The sequence below is a fragment of the Heterocephalus glaber genome, unplaced genomic scaffold (assembly GCF_053883595.1).
Source record: "Heterocephalus glaber isolate CG9 unplaced genomic scaffold, H.glaber_assembly_v1.0 deba00001504, whole genome shotgun sequence".
Classification (NCBI taxonomy): Eukaryota; Metazoa; Chordata; class Mammalia; order Rodentia; family Bathyergidae; genus Heterocephalus; species Heterocephalus glaber.
In genome coordinates, this window is record NW_028258324.1 from 2,790,092 (window position 1) to 2,804,809 (window position 14,718).

At 44.0% G+C, this 14,718-nt stretch overlaps 1 protein-coding gene and 1 pseudogene across 5 annotated transcripts in view; one reads left to right on the forward strand and one right to left on the reverse strand.

Moving 5' to 3' along the window:
- The first annotated feature begins 503 nt into the window (after positions 1-503).
- LOC110349141 (coiled-coil domain-containing protein 90B, mitochondrial pseudogene) lies at positions 504-3,789 on the forward strand (annotated as a pseudogene).
- A 3,150-nt stretch (positions 3,790-6,939) lies between these two features.
- The window catches only part of Prkar2a (protein kinase cAMP-dependent type II regulatory subunit alpha), an 81,098-nt gene continuing 73,319 nt past the window's right edge, over positions 6,940-14,718 (reverse strand). For 4 of the 5 annotated variants that reach the window (XR_015441092.1, XR_015441091.1, XR_015441089.1 and 1 more), the window contains 4 exons: positions 12,251-12,908; positions 11,982-12,017; positions 11,157-11,423; positions 6,940-7,998 (listed from right to left, as the gene is read on the reverse strand). The gene's annotated coding sequence lies outside the window, so the exon portion shown is untranslated. The remainder of the gene's footprint in view (positions 7,999-11,156; positions 11,424-11,981; positions 12,018-12,250; positions 12,909-14,718) is intronic. The other variant, XR_015441087.1, reaches the window with a different exon arrangement.

The following is a 14,718-nucleotide window of genomic DNA, read 5'->3' on the forward strand; positions in this document are numbered from 1 at the left end:
GAGTGCTACACCTGCCCTAGGGTGAGTAGCCTGCATACAATATAAGGGACAGATGGAGGCTTGTCTTGTCCCTTGTTGCTTTGCTACCTTCAGTGGGCCATGAACTGTTGCCCCTCTGCCATGTTGCACCCTGTCTTGGAGCCAGTCAATTATGGACTGAAGCCTCTACAAACTGTGGGCTGAGAAAACCTTTCCCTTATTAACTTTGGGTGTTCGGTATTTTGTCTCAGCAACAAGAAATGTAACTAAGACAAGTCCCAAAGGTCCCCTAAAGAGAAGGTGGGGACTTCAATTCACCCCACCCAGGGGTAGGTAGTAGTTTCGCCAACTCCTATCACAGAAAAAGAATTTTCAGGATGCATCATAAGAGGCGTGAGAAGAGTTTGCCAGAATAAAAACAGTACACACTCAGGGAGAATAGCGTGCAGGCTCTAGAGAAAGAGACCCATTGTTAGAGGCTCCGCCCACTCACAGGAGCCTGACTCTTTAGGGCCCCTCGGGGTTTGTTTAGGAGCAGGTTTCCTGGAAGGGAAAAAGTCGAACTCTGTCCTGCAGTTGTACTTTTTCTTAAAAAAACCTTTTTTTTTTGGTACCGGGGAACGAACTCGGGTTCTTGCTCTTGCGCAGCAGGCGGCGAAACCACTGGGCTAAATCCCCGGCCCCCTTAAAATGGCTTAAAAAAAAAATAATTAGCCCTTCCGCTTCCTGCCCCCCGGAAAGCTGAGAACAGGAGGTGTCGCTGGGCTTGGAGCCTCTCGTGCTCTGATGGCAGCGGGTGCCGCTGGGTTTCAACTCCGGGCGGGCGTTTCTCGCCGGCCCTGTGGAGAAATTTCTTGACCACCACAAGCAAGGAAGGATATGATGGGAGGCCAGTGGACATAACTCCTTTAGAACAAAGGAAATTAACTTTTGATACCCAGGCATTGGTTCGGGATTTAGAAACTCATGGATTTGACAAAGCACAAGTGGAAACAATTGTATCAGCATTAACCACTTTATGTAATGTATCCTGGATAATATCTATAAGGAGATTGTCACTCAGGCGCCAACAGGAAATAACAGTTCAACAGCTAATGGCTCCTTTGGATTCTATCAGGAAAGATAAGGTCATCCTAGAAAAAAGTGAATTTGCAAATCTGAAACCAGCTGAATCAGAGCAGATAATAAACTGGACGTCAACCTCGAAAGCAGAGTAATATATATGTTTACAGATCAAGAAAAGCAACTTCTGGAAGCAACCACAGAGTTTACCAGAAAGGATACCCAAGCCAAAAGTATTATTTCAGAGACCAGTAATAAAATTGACACTGAAATTGCTTCCTTAAAAACATGGATGGAGTCTAACAAACTTGAGACAATTCATTATCTTGCAGCCTCAGTGTTTACTTGCTTGGCAATAGCTTTGGGATTTTATATATTCTGGAAGTATTGCTAATGCAGCTATCACTGCTGCTAATGACTTCTTAAAACACTACCCCAATACAGATTTTCTTTCAACATTGTCAGTTGCTGAAGAAACTTATTACAAGATTATCCAAGTATATATGGACTAGAAAAGTGTTTCATGTATTTCAACTTGATTTTGTCTTTATTTTATGTTGAAAAACCGTCATCCAAAACCTGATTTTTTTTTTTTAGATGAAAGAGCATTCTATCCCCAACTTTTGATAGTTCATAGAAAAGGAACTAGAATTTTCTTGTGTTTGAACAATTTTATAAATAAAATTTTGTCGATATCTGCTGAAAAAAAAATAATTAAATTTTTGTTATGCTGAGGATTGAACCAGAGTTTTCTCATTAGGCTACATCCCCAGCCCTTTTTGTAATTTTATTTTTTATTTTGAAATAAGGTCTCACTAAGTTGGTAAATTGCTTAGACTGGGTTTGAACTTGTGATCTTCCTGTCTCAGCCTCCCAGAGTGATGGCACTACAGGTGTGTTGCACCACACCAGGCTGGAATGTACAATTTAAAAATTATAATTTTCCCTGTCTCTTTCCTACTTATCTTTATTTTTTCTATCCTGCCTCCCTTCAAACACTAACTCCAGAAATATCTGTGGACTGGTTAAATAAAAAGAAGCCCATGGTACAGTGGTATTGCAGAAAACAATAGCAGGAGTAAGAACACCTGAAGCCCAGCTGGCCAGATCAGGCTAGAAGCCCCACACAAGCAAGGGAGGACAGAGAGGACAGCAATGCCCAGTGTGGCTCTGTTTTCCTGCCTGCTTTGGGCCCTGTGACTGTGAATGTGAAGAAGACCCCTCCCAAGGTGCCAGGCCTTCCCGCCCTCACAGACGAACACACGCTGCCACTTCTCCCCAAGCAACTTCCCCTCCAGGGTTCCTGTCTGTGGGACAGGAGGTGGGCGCGCAGTTCACTCTTCCAGCCCTCCAGTGAATGCACCAGGGACGTACCTAGGCTAGACACTGGCCACACGGCAAGAGTGGAGGCAACAAGGATGCGACATGCATTGGCTTTGCCCTGCAGCAGCAGGAAAGGAGCAGGGATGGATACAAGAGACAGTAAAAAGACAGACATCAGAGGGGAACCAAACAGATATGCAGAGTGTGCGGCATTTATGCCAGAGGCAGCATGAAGAGTGAACCTGAGATGGGGACAGGTGACCTAAGAGGAACTCAGAGGGATAGTCTGAGTAGGAAAAGAGTCAAGGGGAGTCATTTCTGGCGGGAGCACAGCACGTGCAAAGGCTCTAAGGACAGAGCACACTGGGCACACTGAAGGGACTGAAAGAGTGCGTCTGACACCTGGATTTCAGCCTTTTGCAGTGAAGAGGAATTGTCATGAGTGACACATAAAATATATGAATAGTTAATGGATACAACTATAAAACTTCCTTGTGTGTGTGTGTGTGTGTGTGTGTTTGAGATAAGGTCTCACTATGTAGCCCAGGGTGGCCTCAAACTCACAGCAATCCTCCTGCCTCAGCCTCTCAAGCTCTGTGACCTTTATTCTTTATTATAAATTTTAAGAGAGAGAGAGAGAGAGAGAGAGCACATGTATAGGCCCTGGGTTCAATCCCCAGCATTGGCAAAAAAAATTTTTTTTAATATTTTACAAAAATTAGTTGGGTGTGGTGGCACATGCCTGTAATCAATCCCAGCATTCAGGAAGCTGAGACAGAACTACTGGGAGTTTGACAGCGAGACCCTGTCTCAAAAACAAACCCAAAAATGAAATGGAGAACAAGGCTGCATATTTTTTGCTGTTGACAGGACTATGTTTAGCCAACATATCAAAATGCATAAAACTAGCCAGGTGTAGTGGTGCACACATGTAATTCCAACATTCTGGGAGGCTGAGGCAGAAGAATTGCAAGTTGGAGCTCCTATCTCACAATAAAAAATAAATAAAGAGGTTGGATTCAATACCATAAGAGCTTGCATCTAGATGTTCCCCCAGAGCCTCATGCAGTCACAGGTGGGATTTTTTGGAGGTACCTGGATCTAGGGTGGGTGATGCTGGGATTAAGGGTGACCCACCTTGAATGTGAGTGGCAGCACCCAAAGGGCAGGTAGCCTGGGTGAAATATAAAGGCAGGCTTGGCTGCTGCTACTTCACTGCTTTGCTGCCTTCTGCTTGCCAAGAACTGTTTCTCGCCAGGTGTAATGGCATACACCTGTAATCCCAGCACTGGGAAGGCTGAGGCAGGAGGATCACCAAGAGTTCAAGGCCAGCCTGGACTACATACTGAAACCCTATTTCAAAGAAAAAGAATTGTTTCCTCCACCATGCCACCCTGTCAACTATGGACTGAAACCTATACAAACTGTAAGCCGAAATAAACCTTCCTTCCTTTAACTTTGGATGTTGGGTATTTTGTCTCAGCAATGAGAAGACAAATACCAAGTACCTACCACACACACAGCCTGCATTAAATTATTTGCCATATCTTGAGCTTGCCATAATTTGTTTCAAACACTGTTATGGTTTGAAACTGCATGGGTAAGTTTGTTAGACGTTAGTGGGCCTGAGGGCCAAGAGCAGGAGCAAGAGCCACTCCCCCACTTAATTGCTAGTTAGGTAAAGAAACAAAGACTTTGGTGTATTCATGTTTGTTCTTTTTTTAATCAGTACATGTTTTCTGTACATAATGATTATATTTATCATGCAGGGATTCTACATGTACATAACACATCTTAATTCTTTGTTTGCCCCCTTCCCCTCTCATCACTCCCTATTCCCTCCAACTCTTCTTCTCCTTCCCATTTGCAAAAGCTCTATTTCCATGCTTTCTCCAGTTTGTTTATTACATTTATAATCATTTGTTAGGTCTCAGATCTAAGGCCATGCACAGAGCACAAAGGCATCTTCGGGTCACATGCTGTGGACAGTCCTTCCCCTACTTGGCCACCTGGTCATCTGTTTCCACAACAAGGCCTTCAGGAAAGCAAACATTCTTTGAAGACCTCCTTGGGCTGAGACCTGCTTTAGATTCTTACGTGACCAAGAGCCCTGAGGGATCATTGGCCACCAGAAAGGAGCAAGGAAGACATCTTTGAGATATCAATATTCCAAAGTAACCCTAAGAGAAATAAATAGTGATTGGCATCATCATCACCATGGTTCCCAGAATCCCAGAAGTAATTTGTGTGTGTATAAAAAGATGTCCAAGGCTGGGGATTTAGCTCAGTGATTCCGCCACTTGTCTCACAAGCACAAGGACCCGAGTTCGATCCCCGGTACCAAAAAAAAGCTCACACTTGGAGCAGATGCCTTCGCGGAAGTGCCCTGGGAGGTGTGGGTCTGTATCCACCTCATAGCACCCTCTGCCTAGGCTCGCATGTGGCCCCCTGTGGTGACTGAATTCTTTCATAGAGGGCCCAGAGGACCTAGACCATGGGAGTGAGGGGCTGGTTCCTCTCTGTGTGAGCACCGGGCATTCCCATGACAAGGCAATTTTCACCTAGAAGACAAGTGTTTCACTCATTTAATGAGCAGTCAAATCTACCAAAACAGCTGAATCTGTGAACCTTTTTTTTTTTTTCTCCCTGTGAGCCATTTTTATCTTTAAGTTCTGGCACAAATTTTCCTTTTGATTCCAAAAATGACTTGATATCATTTTGCAAACCATAAAATCTTTTCAACTTTTTTGGGGGGTTTTCTGGTTTTGTTGGGGTTTTTTTGGTAGCGGGCATCGAACTCAGGACCTTGCACTTTCGAGGCAGGTGGCTGCACCACTGAGCTAAATCCCCAGCCCTCTTTAAAACAATTTATGATGGCTTATCGCCTCAAGAGAGGATAGAAAAAATAAAGATCAGATAAAAGATATAAGGAAAACTACAATTTTAAAATTTTATATTTATTCATTTATTTGTGATACTTCACTCTGAGCTACATGCCCAGTCCTTTTTAAATTTGAGACAGAGTCTCGCTTACTCACTAAGTTGCCCAGGTTGGGCTTAAACTTGTGATCCTCCTGACTCAGCCTCCCAGAGTGTTGTGATTACAGTCCTGCACCACCACACCTGACTTGAAATTTTACTTTATAAGGTACAGCAGCTTCAGAACACAATCAAAGGTACCCAGGGTTACAATGCCTTTTTCCCTGCCAGGAAACTCATTCAAAAAAGAATTTTTTCCGTAAGGGTCTTAAAGCTACAATAAGCTGGGAAATGCCCCCTCCCCAGGCTTTTCACCTGTACATCAAGCCTACCCTTTCTCTCCAGTCCTGCAGATTCTCAAATCCCACAGGTGCCTATCCTCAAAGAAACAGCACAAGGAAGTGGGCATCCAACCTCTAAACTTCAAACACATGCAAATAATTTGCATTTGTACCTAGTATGTAGCCCACCAAACAGGTGACCTGACAGCAAGAACACACATCCCAGACCACCCATCTTGAGGACACCCCAAGACCACATAAAACCCCCAACCCATAAGCACCTCACTCCATGAGCACCCGAACTCTCATCTGTGTGTGTACTTCTTTCTGCCTCACACGCCTTTTCATGCCTTTCAGTGACAGACGCTACACCCAACTGGAGGTAGAATGAGTTGAGCTCTCCATGTCCCCTTTGGGGGACCTCATCTAATGACAACCTTACTTCAGAAAAGTAAACAATATTCCCATAATCAACATCCAGGCCTTTAAGAAACTCCCGAATTGGTGATTCAGTCCCTCGGGCCTTCTGAAATTGTTTTGATGAAAATTTACATGTCATTATCTATTTTCAGTTTGATTCCCGGTACCAAAAAAAAAAACCACACACACATTATCTATTTTCAAAGCTTTTGTGCATAAATTTTCTTGATATACAATGCAGTGATACTTCATCAAACAGGAGTTGTTGGTGGCATCTGAATAATTATTCATTTTGCAAGTCCTCCTTTTTTTGCCAACCATAGCTGGAATTCCATCAGTAGGTATTCCAGATATATTGACAAAGGTTAAGGAAAATTGATTTAATGCAATTTTTGCCTCTTCGTACAAATCCAGAGATTTAATTATGACTTAATGGCACCAAAGAAGCTATTTTTTTTAGTGATATTGTATTTGTTATCTATACCTCTGATAAAAATGGCAAGTTGATTCATGTGTGGTAGTACACATGTCATTTCAGCACTCAGGAGACTAAAGCAGGAGGATAGCAGCAAGTTCCAGGCCAGCTTAGACTACATAGTGAGCTCATGGCCAGCCTGAACTACATAGAGAGACCTGTATCAAAAAAAAAAAAGATTAAAATAATACCATCATGCCAGATGTGGTGGCATATGCCTGTAATCCTAGTACTTGGGAGGCTGAGGCCGGAGGATCACTTTGAGTTCAAGGCCAGCATGGAGTACATAGTGGGTTTAAGGCCAGTCTGAGCTACATAATGAGACCCTGTCTCAAAAACAAAACAAAACAAAAATAACATTTGCTACAAGTAAGCCACTAAAAATAAAAATGAGAGAAGGAATTGACAAAAACTATAAAATATTTAGGAATAAATTTATTAAGAGAAGTACCAGCTGGGATCTGTACCAGGTGAGGAACCTATAAAATCTTATTGTGGGATGTGAATATAGAATATTAATTATTAAAGAGTAAGATAATGGGCCAATGGAGAGACATACGGAGTTCACGGCACTGTGTGGTCCAGATCCCAGCCCTCTTCGGCTGCTCCTGAGGGGACATCTTCAGCAGAAGATTGCCTCCTCACCAGAGTGAGCACTCCCCACCCTGACAGCCATCTCTCGCCCCGTCAGTTACCATCTCTCCTGCAAAGGTGATTACTATTTTCAGTTCTGCTGCCATAATTTCACCTGTTTAAAAACTTCATGGAGGGCCAGGGATTTAGGTCAGTGGTGCCACACCTGCCTCGCAAGTGCAAGGTCCTGAATTCAATCCCTGATACCAAAGAAAACCCCCCAAAACAAAACAAAAAACCTTCATGTAAATGGAACCACACAATATGTTTTTCTGTGTTTATTTTTAGGGTTCATCATGTTGCCCAGTCTAATCTCAAATGAGCTGGGCTTAAGTTTTCTACCTGCCTCAGCCGGGACTATGGACACAGTGCCCAGTATGTCTGGCTTTTAAAATTTAATATTATTTCTGTAAGGTTATTGTGTATAGTTTGCTCTTTTTTGTTTCTATGTAATATTTCATTTTATGACTATATCATATTGACATTGACACATTTGTCTTTTGAAGGGCATCTGGGTTTCTAGTTTGGCTGTCATGAGGATGGCCGCTGTGGATGTTCCTTTACATGTCTTTCTGATGGACACACCATTTGCTTCAGTTGCACATCACCTAGGCTCTTTGAATCCTTCCATCACCATTCTCAATACACTGACTTTTGCCCTGCTTCTGGCCCCAACATTGCAAGATGGCCTCCTTCTCTCAGACAGCACAGAGATATTCAAAGCTGGAGTAGATTGGCACCAGCCACATCTCTCTTTGTTATCAAGGAAGCAGACATCTTCCCAGAACCTCCAGGAGTCTTCCACTTCTTTCTCACTGGCCAAATCTGAGTCACCTTTGATGGCCCCTAGGTGCAAGGAGATTGAGGAGTCAGGAAATGAGTTAGAATCGATCCATTGCTTGGGCTAGAAGTCCTGCTATCATGGATAAAATTTGAGTTTGTTAGCAAAGAAGGAGAAAAAAGTATTAGTAGGCAGCCATAAAAGCCACATAATATGAAAAAATTGTCAAACCCATTTGAAGACAAGAAATGGAAATGTAAGTAAAAAATAACAATGAGCGGGCCGGGGATTTAGCTCAGTGGTTTCGTCACCTGCTGTGCAAGCACAAGGACCCGAGTTCGATCTCCGGTACCAAAAAAAATCACAAAAAAACTATGAGCTAGGGGCAGTGGCACATGCTTGTAGTCCCAGCTACTCTGGAGGCTGAAGCAAGAGAATGGCTTGAGCCCAGGAGTTCAACACCAGCCTGGGAAACAGCAAGACTTCTGTCTCAAAACAAATCTAGGCCGGGCATGGTGGCACACTCCTGTAAACCCAGAAATCAGGAGGCTGAGGCAGGAAGACTGCCATGAGTTTGAGGCCAGCCTGAACTACACAGTGAGACCCTGTCTCAACAAAACAAAACAAAACAAAACACAAATCCAACAATAGCAAAACTATAAAGAGAAAAATGATCAGTGATTTCCAGGTATCTAGGGAAAGTAAAAGAAAAATAGATAAAACAGAGGATTTTATTGTTCGTTTTTTGAGTCAGGGTCTCACTATGTAGCCCAGGTGAACTGAAACAATCCTGCTGCTTCAGCCTCCTGAGTGCTGGCATTTTGGTGTGTGTCACCATATCTGAAGACATATAAGATTTTTAGGGCAGTGAAACTATTCTGCATACTGTCATTGTGGATATATGTCATTATACATTTGTCAAAAACCCTTAGAGTATGTGGTATCACCTGAGTGTCTGTCCCCCTCCCCCTAAACACCAACATGACAGTGTTAGGAGGCAGGGCCTTTGGAGGTTATTAGGTCATGAAAGCTCAACCTCCTGCATGGAATTAGTTCCCTTATCAAAGACACCCCAGAGAACTGCTGTGCCCCCTTCAACCATGTGACAATGTGGCAAGAAGGGGCTGTATGTGACAAGGTAAGGACCCCTCCCCAGACAACCTTTCAACACTTTGGTCTTGGTCTTCCCAACCTCCAGCTCTGTGAGTAGTGAATTTCTGTTGCTTTTAAGCTACTCAGCTTATTTACTACCACAGCCTGAACACACTCAGCAATGGACAACACAGGATGAATGCCATGCACATTGGGTTTTGACAATGCTATGTCCATGCCAGGTCACTGATGGTAATGAGTGTCCCATCCCAGTGCTGAGTGTTGGTGGTCAGGGAGACTGTGCACATACGCAGGTTAGGGGGTGGAGGAACGGTGCACTTCCCATTCAGTTTTGCTGTGTCCATAAAATTGGTCTAAAAAATAAAGTCTACTAATTAAAAAAAAAAAAAAAGAGAGAGTAGCAGCTGGGTGTGGTGGTGCAGGCCTGTAATCCCAGCACTTGGGAGGCTGAGCAGGAGGATCACTTGAGGATCAAGTTGGAGGCCAGCCTGGGATATGTAGTGAGTTCAAGTCCTGTCTCAAAAAACCAAGGAAAAAAAATAGCAATAAAATAAGTCACTACCAAGAAGAGAGGAAAAAAAAGTTACAAAGAGGTGCATCAATTCTTGCTTCCAAGATGTGAAAAAAAGGGTGCTTCTAAACATTGTTGACAGATTAAGACCAGCTACAGCAGTTTGGCAAACACCAGTAAAATTAAAATACATAGGGGCTGGGGATTTAGCTCAGTGATTTCGCCGCCTGCTGTGAAAGCGCAAGGACCTGAGTTCGATCCCTGGTACGGAAAAAACAAAAAATAAATAAAATTAAAATACATATACTTTTGGGCCCTACAATCCTCATTTAATCTTGGAATCTTGTCTTAGTTACTTTTCTCATTGCTGAGACCAAATACCCGACACCCAAAGTTAAAAGAGAAAAGATTTATTTTGGTTCACAGTTTGTAGAGGTTTCAGTCCATAGTTGGCTAGCTCCAAGGCAGGGTGGCAATGGCACAGGGGCCTTGCAGAGCAGAAACTGTTCATAGCATGGCAGGCAGAAGGCAGCAAGCAGCAAATAGCAAAGCAGCAGCAGAAAGCAATGGCAGCAGCCCTCTTTCTGTCCCTTATATTCCATTCACCCTAAGGGTAGCACTCACATCCAGGGTGGGGCACCTTTAATCCCAGTATCACATCATTAATCCCAGTATCACACACTCTAGATCCAGCCACCTCCGAAATGCACCACATATGACTCATGAGGCTTTGGGAGAACAAGCCATAATAGATCCCCACTACAAAAATGAAAGCATTGAGAAGTGAGCTACATGATCATGGTCAGGACATCTATCGCTCCATCATGGGTTGTGGGGTAAAAAAAAAAATGCAGGGTGATCGCTCATGCACAGAGCAGAGTTGGGGACCTTCTAGTACCTCCACGTTGTTCTAGTTCCTGTGTTCTACAACAATTTACCCCACATTTGGTGGCTTAAAATACTATTTATTTTGCTCACAAACCTACCATTTGGGCAAGATTCAAGGAACACAGATTCTATTGCCTCATCTTGGGGTAGAAGGGGTCCAAGAATGAGTGTCCTGAGAGAAAGCTCATGGAAGCTATTATGCAGCCTCCTCCTCTTCTCTTTTTCCTCTTCCTTCTCTCTTCTTTTTTTTTCTTTCTCTTTTCAGTACTGAGGATGGAACCCAAGACCTTCACACTGAACTACATCCCCAGCCCTTTTAATTAATTAGTCAGTTAATTATTTTTTATTTTGAGACAGGGTCTTGCTAAGTCACCAAATTGCCCAGGATGTGCTTGAATTTGTAATCCACTTGCCTCAGCCTCCCAGAGTGCTGGGAATTACAGGTGTGCACCACCATGCCTGCCTTGTTCTTGGGTTAATTTAGATTCAGAAGTCATATGGTGTCATTTCCATAGAAGCAAAGTTACTTTTGGGCCAGGGATTTAGCTCAGTGGCACCTGGCCTGCCTGGCAAGCACAAGGTCCTGAGACCGATTCCCAGTATAGGGAGGGGGGAAGAAATAAAGTTACTAAGTGTATCAATTAGGGCTCACTAGAGGAACAGAGTTAATATAAAATATATTATACATATGGATTTAAAATGTAGACTTACAATGGCTGCCTGCAGAGTCAGGTGTGGAAGAGTGCAAAAGGGCTGTCTGTACACTGGAGAGGTGGAGGATCCAGTCAGAGGTCAAAGACCTGGAGTCCCAAGCGAGCTGGTATCAGGAAGCTGGAGTGTCTGCGCTGGAAGGCTAGAGATGGATGTCCAAGGTGATGGCAAAGACTGGGGTTCCTCAGAAGAAGCAGAAGTGGGCCAGGGATTTAGCTCAGTGGTCCTGGTGTCTGCTTCACAAGTGCAAGGTCCCGAGTTCTATCCCTGGTACCAAAAAAAAAAAAAAAAGAAGAAGAAGCAGAAGTGAGCATTCCTTCCTCTTTTCCTTCTCAATCCAGGTTACAAGCCTATTGGTCGGTGCCACCTGCACACAAGGTGGGTCTTTCATCTTCAGTAAACCAGCTATCCACACCCAGAACTGTGCTAAGCCAATCAGCTGGGCATTTCTTATTCAAATTGGCACCACGGTTAACTATTGTGCTAAGGTTGGCCCATGTTTAAGGAGAGGGAAATTAGATTCTACATTTTGTGAGAGGAGAACCAAAAAATTGGTGACCATGTTTTACATCACCATCAGAAAGGAGATACTGAAACAATACTGCTTGATTTGGATGGTCTACCACAATGTCGAGATGAGTGAGAAAAGATGCAGAAAATTATATATAATGTTATCTAAATGTGTACAACAAAGACAAACCACTCTCTCTCTCCGCATATATATATCCATTTTTATGTTAATCTAAAGGAGAAAAATAAGGAACTTACATCTTGCAAACATGGGTTGTTGGGGCTAGGGATGTAGCTCAGTGGTGGCACACCTACCTCACGAGGGCTAGGTCCTGAATTTGATCCCTGGTACTGGAAAAAAAAAAAAAGCAGACACGGGTTGCTGAGTGTTGGTGATAGAAATGGAAAAGTAGAAACAGAAAAGAAAAATTTAAATACTGAGCTGAAAAATCAGCTGGTATGGTTCTCTTTTCCTAGCTTAATTGTAGGTTTGTATTTAACTGTAAGGAAGAAGGGTTCTTTGGGAAGGCGTCATGGAGGTGATAAAAAGATGGAGAAAATTAAGAAGGTGATTAATACCTTACCTTAAGACCGGGCAGGAAAGGGTGACTGCTCACCACAGAGCAAAGAGTGCAAGATTGCAGGGCAGTAGCAGCTCTCCTCTTGGGTTTGTTTCGGGAGTGTTTCACCTGTGATAATTGACTGAGAAGGCTGAGATGTAATTCAGCAGAAGAGTGTGCATCATATGTGTTGATACCCTGGGTTAGGGTCCCAGCATCATGCAAAAGTAAATAAATAAGCAAAATGCTTTTATGTTTGTTTTCTGTATTTGTTATATTCAATGCTTCAGAAAATTAAATTTAAAAAGAGGCAAGGCTGGAGATGCAGCTCAGTAGTAGAGTGCTTGCCTGACATGTGCAAGGTGCTGGCTCAATCCCCAGTGCCACACACATACACAAAAGGCCTGTTTTCAGCAGCTTGCTGCTGGTTGGACCAAAGGTGTGGATGGCCAGATCCAGATCACTTATACCTTGCAGGGTAGGAATGATTTCACATTAGGACTTGGGAGAACATCTAATGTGGCAGAATTTGCACTTTAAAAATAACAGTCTGGGTCACTGTGCTCTCTCTTGCACAGTGGTCCCCTCTCATCCTGCAGAGTGTACTTGTTTTCCTATTTTTACTTGGCCTGAACTTGCTCTGCAGAGCCTGTTTCTTTCCTATCTTTAATAAATGTAAAACCTTGTTACAGAAAAGGAAAGAGAGAGAAAGAGACAGAGAGAGAGACAGGGGAGAGAGAGAGAGAAAATAAGAGTCTGTCTGGAAGTGGTGGCCAATGCCCATAGACTCAGCTGCACGAGAGAGGTTGAGGTGCAAGGATCCCTTGAGCCCACTAGTTCAAGTTCAGCCTGACTATCATAGTGAAATCTCATCTCAAAAATAAAAAGATAGGGCCAGGGATTTAGCTCAGTTGTTCCACCACCTGCCTTGAAAGTACAAGGTCCCATGTTCGATCCCTGGTACTGAAAAAAAAAACCAAACAGATAAAAAGCTGGGGGTGAGGGCTGGGGATGTAGCTCAGTGGTGCTGCTCCTGCTTTGCAAGCTCAAGGTCCTGAGTTTGATCCCCAGCACCGGGGGTGGGGGGGGGGGAGCTGGGCATGGTGGCACACACCTGTCATCCCAGTACTCAGGAGGCTGAGACAAGAGGATTGCTGCAAGTTTGAAGCCAGCCTGGAGTATATAGTGAGACTCTAAAAAACAAAATTTAGGTAGATAGATAGGTAGAGATAGATAGATAGATAGATAGATAGATAGATAGAGACAGACAGACAGACAGACAAATGCTCTGTGGGGCTAATGAAGGTTGGGACTTGTGTCCAATATGAAGGTCAAGGCAAGGAGAGGAGTGAGGAATTTTGAATCAGATGGGACCTGCTGGATACTGTGGAGGCACTGGGTAGAGGGAAAGTAGGAAAGGCTCCTGGACAGAAGGAGTGGTACAATTGAAGACAGAGCAGATGTGATGACGATGTTTGGGATAGTTTCTGAGCAGCTGGGAGGAGATGTGATGCAGACAGGGATGCCAGCTCAGGGAAGTGTCCTGCCTGGACTATAACCCAAGTGAGCAGCAGAAGGAAGAGTCAGGGAGAGCCTAGGGTGCAGCCCAGACTCCAGCCTTGAGATATAGAATGTTAGAGCTGGCAGCAGTAGTGTGAATGACCACTAGAGCCAGTGGGAGACCAGGAGGGCTGGTGTCTCCTGAGCAGGTGACCTTGAAGCAGGAGGGATCAATCAGGGTGAGTCTGCTGTGTCTAGACAGCTGGCATGTGCCCTGCTGCTTCTGCCAATCGAAGTGTAACTGGCAGAGTAAACTGGAACTTTAAAAGTTAAAAATTTTTTACTTTTGAGATAAGCAGCTTCTCCAAACTCCCTCAGCCCTGAGGAGCAAACCACCGCCCACTTCTCTCTTTAGTCCAGATAAATGGACAAAATATGTGGGCTCTTGCCTCAGATGTCAGGGTCCACTTTGCTCCACAGGGAGCAGGTAGGATACAGCAAGCCTGGAGTTGTCTGTTGTCTCATTTTATTGCCTCTTCCCTCTGTTCCTTACTCACTGGACTCATGGAGATGGTGATTTGTGACACTAGAATGCCTCTCTCTCGCCTCTGAGCTAGCTTTTAATAGTCTTTTTCCTTTTTATCCAAAGAAATGGTCTTTGGTGGTTTGGTCAGTGCTGCATGGAGGCCTGAGTGAGCAGTGACAGAAATCTCTGGGGTTACGGGGGTGGGTGGGTGGGAGGGGGATGAGTGCAGGTAAGGAAGGGAGCTGGCAAGTCTCAAGGGACAATGGGGCAAGGTTAGAGGACAGTGTGGGGAGAGGGGACTTTGACATTTCTGACCTATCACTTCTGTTTTCTTCCTACAAACAAGATGAGATCATTGTTGGGGCCATGATAGGGCTGCAGGTCTTAGAAAGGACCTTAGGACAAAGCAGCAAGTACTGCCAGGGCCCTGGAGTTGAAGGATGGGGAACATGAACCAACCAGAAAG